This window comes from Pleurodeles waltl, chromosome 7 (assembly GCF_031143425.1).
Source record: "Pleurodeles waltl isolate 20211129_DDA chromosome 7, aPleWal1.hap1.20221129, whole genome shotgun sequence".
In the NCBI taxonomy this organism is placed as follows: domain Eukaryota; kingdom Metazoa; phylum Chordata; class Amphibia; order Caudata; family Salamandridae; genus Pleurodeles; species Pleurodeles waltl.
In genome coordinates, this window is record NC_090446.1 from 1480637914 (window position 1) to 1480644434 (window position 6521).

Below are 6521 nucleotides of genomic sequence, written 5' to 3' on the forward strand. Positions count from 1 at the left end.
TTCTAGGCGGGAAGTGTAGGTCATGTTGGTTATAACAGTTGATGCAGTTTGTGGTTCAGAGTCAGACTGCTGAGCACATGGAGCTCCAGTTGTGAGGCAAAACCATGAACTACACAGGATAAGGGGAGGCAGAACTTCAGGGGAGAGCAAGAAAACCTGCTGAACTGAGGAAGGGATAATGATTCTCCTCTAGCCCATCAATCACCCCAAGGAGGAGACAACAAGCCAAGGGATAGGCAAATTGAAAGTGTGCCATAGACGAAGCAACTGTGCATGGAACCTGCCACCTTGTGTAACCACAGATACTGTTACAAATGGGCGGTAGTACCAGAGCACAGGTGCCTGATGAAATACACAGGAAGCAGTTTGTTCCCTCGTTTCCTTCTTCCTCCATCATGCCCAACCCGCAGCCTGCTGCCACAAGTAATCTGGGATATGGTTACTTGGTTACTTACTCGCTTTCTCTCGTCCCTTTCTGTCAGTCTTTCTTTAGAAGATGCTTGTTTTTGTGTTTTAAATAACTCACTGGGTTTATCCTCTTTACCGCAAGGGGTCGACCTATGGCCCCTTCTGAAAGGAGTTCTCCCCTAACAACAGAGGCCACTGTTTGTGGGAAAATGTGGGCATTACTTACTTGGTATGTGTTTTTAAATCTTTTTTAAATTACCTCCCTGGTGCACTGAGTTACTATCCTCCAAGTGCATTGTTACTTATCTCTGGTGCATTCAGCTGCTTTCTTCATTGTGCATTGAGTTACATTCTTCCAAGTGCACTGAGTTACTTTCTTCCTGGTGTATTAAGTTCCTTTCTTCTTGGTGCGTTGGGCTACTTTCTTCCTGATGCAATGCATCCCTTTCTTCCTCATGCACTGAGTTTCTTTCTTCCTGGTGCATTGATTTCCTTTTTTCCTGTTGCATTGAGTTCCTTTCTTCCTGGTGCCTCGAGCTCCTTTTTGACTGGTGCATTCAGTTCCTTTTTCCTGGTGGATTGAGTTCCTTTCTTCCTCATGCATTGTTATTTTCCCACTGGTGCATTGAATTCTTTTCTTCCTGGTGCACTGAGTTCCATTCTTCCTTGTGTCCTGAGTTCCTTTCTTGCTGGTGCATTGAGATGCTTTCTTCCTTGTGCATTGAGTACCTTTCTTCCTGGTGCATTGAGTTCCCTTCTTCCTGGTGCCTTGGGCTACTTTCTTCTGGTGCAATGATTTACAATCTTCCTAGTGCAATGCATCCCTTTCTTCCTCGTGCATTGAGTTCCTTTTTTCTTGGTGCATTGATTTCTTTTTTTCCTGGTGCATTGAGTGCCTGGCTTCCTGGTGCATTGGGACACTTTTCTCCTGGTGTATTGGGTTTCTTTATTCCCATTGCATTGTCACATTCTTCAGAATGCATTTAATTTCTTTCTTTCCAGTGCATTGAGCTCCTTTCTCCCTAGTGCACTGACTTACTTTCTTCCTGTTGCATTGAGTTCCTTTCTTCCTGGTGCATTGAGTTCCTTTCTTCCTGATGGATTGAGCTTTTTTCTTCCTCGTGCATTGTTATTTTCCCTACTAGTGCATTGAAATCCTTTCTACCTGGTGCTTTGAGTTCCATTCTTCCTAGTGCCCTGAGTTCCTTTCTTTCTATTGCATTTCTTCCTGATGCATTGAGTTCCCTTCTTTCTGGTGCTTTGGGCTACTTTCTTCTGGTGCAATGATTTCCATTATTCTTGGTGCATTGAGTTCCTTTCTTCCTAGTACATTGAGCTACTTTTCTCCTGGTGCATTGATTTCCTTTCTTCCTAGTGCCCTGAGTTCCTTTCTTCCTTGTGCATTGAAGTCCTTTCTTCCTGGTGCACTGAATTCCTTTCCTCCTGGTGCATTTAAGTACCTCTTGGGATGGGTTCTATGTTTGCTGTTCCCACTTTTGGTATCCATTTAAAGGTGAAACTACACTGCCAGTCTGACACAAAACTCAGTCTGGCTTAGTCCTTGGAACAACTGACCTCAATGCTGACTATTCTGTGAGGGAGTGACTTAAGCTGCTGATATTGATGTGTACCTCATCTGGTGGTGGGAGGGGGTTAGAGTTCATTGCTGATGGACATGATGTGCCTTTTCTGATAGAAGCAGCTCCTGTTAGAGAGATGGAAGCTTGTGCTGCTGGTGCACATTCTGCAACTGTGCTGTGACGGATGGACGTTTGCATTGTTGATGCACATTCTGCAACTATTCAGTGAGGGGTGGAAGTTTGCACCATTGATGCACATTCTGTACACGTTCTGTGAGGGATAGAAGCGTGCATTGCTAAGCAGCATTCTGTATCTGTTCTGTGTGGGAACAAAGCTTTTGCTGTCATGCTGCCCCTGTACTTTGAGGGATGGACAAGTGCACTTTTGGTGCCTATGCTGTTTAGGTCGAGCATTCAAGAGCTCTTGTATATACTTTAGTATATATTTCTATACTTCTATGTGGTCTGTCTGCTTTATCACTGGTTTGTTTCAGTGTCCTTAAAAAATCCTTGCTTGCTAGTGGTCAATCCTTGCTCTTTGTCCCACCTTTTCCACAGTTGTACACTCCCGTGGAGCATGGCCCCAGTACTTGTAGCCTTCCACTTGTGCCAGTGTAGCATGTGCTTGGGGACTACTTTTTCTGAGGCTAATAGCATTTGACCAGAGCGCTGGATGTTTCCAGTGGCTCCAGTCTGTTTTTGTTAACAGGGCTCTAGATCATGTTCTTCTCTGGTTAAATGTGCTGTGCATTTAAAAACCGAGGTCAAATGTTAGCAGCTGTTTTATGAGGGTGCCTATTTCTGCCCCCTGCCTCCCCAGTGCTGAGACAATCAATATTCTTAAGCACTGCCAATGTGTAGAGAAAATCACTACCATTACAATAGTTAAAGTAAATATCCCCAATTCTAAATGGCCGCCGCAGGTCATGTGCGATGAAGTCATTGACATCATGACGAGGTCGTCTCTTTTCCTTCACCGTTGCTTGTTAATTTTAATAGTGAATTTAGATTTTAGAATCTTGTGAATGGAACGTTTTCGGTCGGCTTACGATCAGAAGCGTTTTTGTTCGTTAGGAGCGTGTGTGAGTGCTCCAATAAAGGTTACTTGCTCAAGGACATCGTTGTTCCTGGTGTCATTAATTATACAACATTTTGGCGAGAACATTTATTTTTTTGACTGAACTGCATACTATTTCTCTGAATTGGCAGTTGTTTGGCAGCCATCTTAGAGACAGTGTTCGTATGAAAGATTAGTAATAGAACAACGTCATTAATCGGCGGCCATCTTAGGTTAACAAGTTTTTTTGGGTTTTTTTTTTTTTGCAATATCAAAGTGAATTTAAAGGCACATTATTGCTGTTTAAAAAAAAAAAAAACAAGAAGAAAAACTCTCATTTATATTTTCTATCCTTGACTATTCAGTCATAATGAATAACATTTGTGGTAATCCTCCTCCGCCATTTTAAAACTCTGCTAATGAGGCTACTATGAAATGGGAAAAATGGTTCAGACATTTTAAAAACTACATGTTGGCAATTAATGGAGATTCATTTGAATCACACAGAAAAAAAGCGTTACTTCTCAACTTAATTGGCTTGGAAGCTGAAGACATCTTTGAGCATTTACCTCCAGTTCTACCACCATCTGGCACAGACGCTAGAGATTATGACTGTTTTTCAGAAGCTGTAGATAGGTTTAAAAAAAGGTTTTCAGAGGAATCACACATTGTTATGGAAAGGTATAAGTTTTTCACACGTCATCAACAACTTAATGAGTCAGTTGACTCATATATTTCTGCTTTACGAATTTTGGCTGCAGACTGTGAATTTGGAGAAACAGCGGATATTTATATTAAAGATCAGTTAATTATTTTCTGTTCGAATAAAAAGATTCAAGAACAATTGCTTAGACAACGCAATCCCACTTTGAGAGAAGCAATTGACACGGCTAAGAGTGTTGAATGTACAATAAAATCTTTCAAAGCCATTAATGTGGATGACATTAACAAAGAGATTGCAGCTGTAGCTTTAAATGATACAGAGAAATATGAGGCTAGTAACAAAGGAAAATTTTCTAAAGGAAAACAAGTCAGTATTAACAAACAAATTTCAGGATACAATGTTAGTAAGACATTTTGTGATAAGTGTGGTTCCAAAACACATGCATCTCAATTCAAGTTTTGCCCAGCCAAAGGCAAAGAATGTTTCAAGTGCAAGAAGATTGGTCATTTTGGCAATGTTTGCAGATCGGTAGCCAACAGAAGAATATCTACGCTGGAGGAATCAAAGTTTGATAACGAGATGGAAGATCATTTCGTTCTCAGTCTTAAGGAAAAGGTTTCATGCACAAATAAGTCTGATACAGAAAAGACCAGGAAGGGTATTAACTGCACTGAAATTGACAAAGAACCCTATATTCCACCTGATTGTGAAATCGTCATTGATGGATTGAATGTGAAAGTTTTGGCAGATTCTGGATCACCATATACTATCTTATCAGATCAGTTTTTTAATGAAAACTGGGATGATAAAAAGTTAGAACCAAATGATGTCAAAGTATATGGTTTTGGGGGCAAAGAGATTGATATGCTTGGGTTCTTCATAGCGGATATCAAATTTTTAAACAGGTCAATTATTGGAAAAGTATATGTTGCCATTGATGGGTTACATGTTATTGGTTGGCGTCATCAAAAGAAAATGGGAATGGTGCTCAATCCAAATGCCAAGAATCCAGTGTATCTGTCTGATATTATACAGTCTGTTCAAGTTTTGAACACAAGTACATATAAGTTGGAATTGTTATTAGACAAATTAAAAAAATTGTTTAGCAAAGAGTTAGGTAAGGTGACAGGATTTTCACATCACATTCAACTAAAAAAAAATGCTGTTCCTATCAAACACAAATTAAGGCATGTTCCACTTTCGGTCAGTAAGGAGTTATCTGAGATGTTAGTCAGAATGTGTAAGGAGGATATTATTGAGCCTGTTGACGCTGCAGAATGGGTTTCCCCAATTGTTCTGGTGCGGAAAAAATCAGGATATTTGCGTTTGTGTGCTGATTTAAGATCTGTGAACAAGCAAATTTTGGTGGATTGTTTTCCACTTCCACGCATTCAAGAGCTTTTCACAAAGTTAGAGGGTTCTAAATTTTTTTCAAAGATTGATCTGAAGGCAGCATACCACCAAGTAGAGTTAACTCCCGAATCTCGTTGCATTACCACTTTTATTACTCCAGATGGTGCTTTTCAATATAAACGCATGCCTTTTGGTTTGGCATCAGCTGCTTCTGTTTTTCAAAAATTGATGCATTGTTTATTTAAGGATGTTGGGAATGTCATTGCTTTTCAGGATGATATTTTGATTTACACAGCTACAAAAGAGGAACACTATACGAAGTTGGACAATGTGATGTCAATCCTAAGTGATAGGGGTATGACGATTCATTTCGACAAGTGTACATTGTTAACTAATGAAATAGACTATTTAGGTCATTCTATTTCAGGAAAAGGTATCACACCTATTAAGAATTCTCCACAGGTGATACAAAACATGGAGGAGCCCAGAAACAAAGACCAGGTTCATTCCTTTTTAGGCCTATGTGAGTACTATGCTAAATTTGTCAAAAAGTTTAGCGATTTAGCTATGCCTTTACGTGTATTACTTAAGAAAAATTAAACATTTAGGTGGTCTAATGACCAGGTTGATGCTTTCAACAAGTTAAAGAAGTCTATTGTAAATTCGAAACCACTTTCTCCATATTCTGGTGATGCAGTAAATGTTATTACTGTGGATGCAAGTTCAACAGGATTAGGAGCAGTATTAACTCAAGTCAAAGGGAATGTTGAACAAACCATTGCTTTTGGTTCTAGGGCATTGTCTGAAGCTGAGTGTAGGTATTCAACTATTGAACGTGAGGCACTTGCCTGTGCGTGGTCTGTTGAACACTTTAAAATGTATATATGGGTGGAAACATTTCAAATTGAGAACTGATCATAAACCACTGATTTCTTTATTATCTAAAAATGGCATGGGTAGAGCGTCTTCAAGACTCATACGTATTTTAGCAAAATTGTATGAATACAATTTTACAGTGTCTTATTTGCCAGGTACAAGGAATACCAGAGCGGATTGTTTTTCTAGATTATCTGGCAGTAAGGAAATGTCTACAGATTCTGAAGTGATTGAAGAATGTGTTGTTGCAAGTGTGAGAGATGCAGTATTGTCGATTTCTGAAGTCATTTCAGAAAAAGAATGGGTTTCAGCATATGACAAAGATGAAGTTCTTGGAATTGTGAAGGGTTTTATCATAAAAGGTTGGCCACAAGAGAAATCTTTAACAAAGGATTTACATGTTTTCTGGAAAGTTAGAAATGAATTGTCCATAGAAAATGATTTGTTACTTAAGGGTGAATGTTTTGTACCTCCTACAGAAATAAGAAGAAAGTTGATTTCTATAGCTCATATTGGACATTTAGGACAATCTGGAACTATTAAAAAATTGAGAGATCAGTTTTGGTGGCCGTACATGGATTCA